Source organism: Primulina eburnea, chromosome 8, assembly GCF_022965805.1.
Source record: "Primulina eburnea isolate SZY01 chromosome 8, ASM2296580v1, whole genome shotgun sequence".
Taxonomy (NCBI): domain Eukaryota; kingdom Viridiplantae; phylum Streptophyta; class Magnoliopsida; order Lamiales; family Gesneriaceae; genus Primulina; species Primulina eburnea.
Genome location: NC_133108.1, coordinates 8,977,128 through 8,981,570, shown reverse-complemented (window position 1 = coordinate 8,981,570; position 4,443 = coordinate 8,977,128).

Genomic DNA, 4,443 nt, shown 5'->3' with positions numbered 1-4,443 from the left:
AAATCACCCCTACAATGACAAAAGACAAGGGAAAACCAAGAAATTCAAATGAAATTGCTACAGCGGTAACAAACCGAACCACATGGCCAAGGATTGTCGTCTTCTAAAGAGAGAATAAAAAAAATCAAAGGCAAGCCAACGTTGTCTAATAAAATTATGTATCAATACACATTTGGAACTTGATCTATCCGTTGTTATGTCCGAAACCAACGTGTTGGATAATCGAATAGAATGGTGGATAGATACAGGCTCGACTAGCCAAATCTGTGCCGAAAAATAATGTTTCCATCTTATACTCCCGTAAGTGAAAGAAAACTATTTATGGGAAACTACTACTTTTGAAGTCGTAGGAATCGTGATAGACTTAATTTAATTGTGGTGATGTAGTCAAAACCAGTAGATCGCGTTAGTAAAACCAGAAGATAGTATAAAAGCAGAAGTTCTCGTATCGCCTTAACAAAGCAATACTCTTCGAGTACTTATCAGCTTAGATAAACAGAAGTAGAACTTGAATTTTACTAAATCAGAACCTATCGATCATATATTAAATGTTACCGTTACTCTACCTAGTACAAGTAATAAATGCATCATTAATACTGAACCAAGTCATTTAATACGTCTTACCTATTTTGGTATGAAACAAGACTGATTGTTCTGAAGCCTTTTTGTAGGAACCTTTTTAGGTAATAAAGTTAATTCTATTAGAATTCAAAGAAGCCGTTTTGTTTATAGACGTTGGATTCAAGATTTCTATAAATAAACGAGATCAACGACATTTATAGGTTACACAAAAACAACGATTACATTATCTATTAAACGAACGTTGTTTTGAGCACTCAGAACTACTTATCATCTTCAAGCTCAATATACAGAAAAGCAGCACACACTTCATAATAGTTATCTGATCTTTTGAGATCATATTGTGCTGACTGTTTCTTACTTTCTCTACAATCATAATCACGTTACTGTATATTTGAGAAGAGTTTGTAAACTGGAAAAAATTCTTTTCCAGAACTTGTTGTATTTGTTTTATTGTGTTGAGAAACTAAGAGTTTTAGTAGGCAAATGATAAGTCCTGCTGAAGTGGGTCTGTACAAGTGTTGTACTGTAAAGCAAAAGTCTTTTAGTGATACCTTCTGGGAACAGAAGAAAGTGAGACGTAGAAGATTTCATCTTTGAACTTTCATAAACAACCATTGTCTACTGCCTATTGTTTTATCTTTATTCACCCTTAAACCATCAGATCGTTTCCGCGCTATATTGTGGTCTGTTGGTTATACACTTGAACAAGATTATCTATAATCTGTAACAGGATTCTAGCACCCTTTGCAAAAACGACCGTCAAAGGAACGAGTTTATTCACCCCCTCTAAACTCTTTATCGATCCCCAACAAGTGGTATCAGATCAGATTTTTCTTGTTCTATTATTACAACAGATATGACACACTTCAGCAAGGTTCCTATGTTCTCAAAAGAAGACTTTGATGACTGGAAGATCCGGATGCAAGCTCATCTTGCAGCTCAAGACGATGACATATGGTTTGTCATCACAGATGATCCTTTGAAGATCTTAAAATCTAACACTGATGTTGCTGTTACTGAGGGAGAACCTCAGATGGTTGAGAAGCACAGAAGTGAATGGACTGACGAAGATAAAAAGAAAGTCAATCTTTATAATGTTGCGAAGGACATTCTTTACAAAATCCTCGACAAAAATACCTTCAGCAAGATCAAGATGTGTTCTACCACTAACGAGATTTGGGAAAAAACTCATCCAAATCTGTGAAGGGAATGAAAATACAAAGAAGAATAAACTGTCTATAGCAATGCAGAAATTTGAGAATAACAAAATATAAGCTGGAGAAACTCTGAATGAGTTTGATGAACGTTTCAGCAGCCTGGTTAATGAACTAGCAGCTCTTGGGAAAGAATATGGCAACAGAGAAATAGCACTCAAAGTGATGAGAGCTTTACCCAGGGAATGAGACGTTAAAACAATGGCTATGAGAGTCTCTAAAGATCTAAAAAAGTTTGAACTACATGACTTGTTTGCTGACTTAAAAGCCTATGAGTTCGAACTGGAAGTGAGAAGCGGAGAAGAGCCCTCATCAAATCTATTCACCAAAGCTCTTGCTGCTACTACTACTGCTGCTGCTGCTGCTGTTGTAGTTGTTCCACAAGCATTACTTGCTATCACCATTGAGAGCACGTCCGAAAAGACTGCTGAAAAGATCAGCAATGATGCTATGTCTCTATTTATGAAGAAATTCTCCAGATTCTTGAAGAAGAATCACCGAGCTTACCAAAGCCCTAACCGGAACTTCAAGAAGGATTCACCACCCGGTGATATGGCGTGTTTTAACTGTGGAAAGATCGGTCACTTTATTGCTGATTGTCCAAAGCCCAAGAAGGATGACCAAAAGAAAAAGGAATACAAAGGAATGACAAGAAATTCAGAAGAGATTGCAAAGCGATCATCGCTGAAGAAAGCAAATCTAAATGAGCGGATTCTAGTTCTGAGTCTTCTGACTCAGAAAGTCATTCTAGCGAAAGTGATGCAGAAGAGATCAAATGTCTCATGGCAGATATAGAACCAGCCTCGACATCTGGAGAGGTACTTGACTTTGACTCTAACGAATTTACAAGAACTGTTTTGATTAAAGCACTGCATGACATGATGGAAGAGTACTCTAGAATTTCTCAATCATTCGAGGAAGTTAAGATTTAAAATCAAAACTTAAAAGATCAAGTCAGTAAGTTCACTTGCTTGCAAGAGAACAACTGCAATGATTTAAAAGTTGAGATGAGTAAGTTAAGAACTGAGAATCAAAGAGTGAATGCAGACTACCAAACAATGATGTCTGAAAACCAGAAGCTATCTGTTTTGGTAAATTCATGGAACAAGTCTTCTGTTTCTTTAGAGAAGATGCAAGAGTTGCAGAAGCAATCAGGTGACAGGAGTGGTATCAGATTCAGCAATAATGAAAGCACTTCTAAAACAAGTACTAAGCCAGAACTGGATAAAGGCAAATGGAAATTCATTCACTTTGTCAAATCCAGTGTGGTATATGAACCTGAAGAACCAACTGTTCGATTTGAAAGGACTGTAGATCAGACGAACAGAAAGAAGCATTATGGTCTGAGTTATGTTGAACCTAAGGTAAAAGTTCACCAGAGTTCTGGATCCAGCAGAAGATTCAACTCAGGAGGACAACCCTCTATGAAGGTTAAAAATTACCAGTACTATAATTCTAGACCTGTTCAGAATAGATACATATCAGTCAACAAAAACAGAAGGGAAGAACAACATTCGAAGATGCATTCTTTTAGAAATAGCAGACTTTCTGTTGCACACACATCTTTGGACACCCGAAGTACAAGGTCACCTAAAAATGTACAAATGTGGGTTTCTTCTAAAAGACTGATAAGGATTGGACCCAAATAGATTGGGTACCAGATACTAAAATTTTTGTTTGCAGGAACATGAGAGAAAATCCAAAATCAGCAGCTCTACATGGTATCTGGACAGTGGATGTTTCAGACACATGACTGGACAAAAAAATCTACTATCAGAAGTAATGAGTAACCGTGGGTAAATGTAAGATTATCCACGGTAACATTACTAACAATGATGTACTATTAGTTGAAAATCTTTGTTACAACTTGATTAACATTAGTCAACTGTGTGATAATGGTTACTTTGTGGCTTTTCAGAAGCACACATGCACAATTAAAAATGCTGATGAGTCTACTGTATTAACTGGAAAAAGAGAAGACAACACATACAAAGTTTCCTGGAATAAAGATCAGATTAATGTTCCTACGTGTTTAGTTGCCTCTCTTAGTGATAAACATTGGCTATGGCACAAGATATTGAATCATCTGAATTTCAAGTCAATCAATAATCTCAAGAAACAGAACATAGTTGATGGTTTGCCTGATATAAACTTTGTTAAGAATCATGTATGTTCTGCATGTCAACTTGGTAAGCAAGTCAGATCTAGCTTCAAGAATAAAAGTAGTAAATCAACTTCAAGGTGTTTGGATTTATTGCATATGGACTTGTTTGGTCCAATCCATATCATAAGCTTAGGGGGAATGAAGCACACACTTGTTTTTATGATGATTTTTCCAGATTTACTTGGGTAATATTTCTTGCTGGAAAAGATCAAACCAGTAGTCTACTGATCAAGCTTCTGCAAAAGAATTCAAAATGAAAAATCAGTTTCTATCATTAAAATCAGAAGTGATCAGAAGTGATCGGGGAACTGAGTTTACTAACAAGATTCTTGAGTTATACTTGGATGAACATGGCATTCATCATGAACATTCAGCTGCCAGAACCCCTCAACAGAATGGAGTAGCTGAGAAGAGAAACATAACTCTTAAAGAAGCTGCTAGAACAATGCTAGCAGATGCAGACATCTCTCAGCGCTTCTGGGC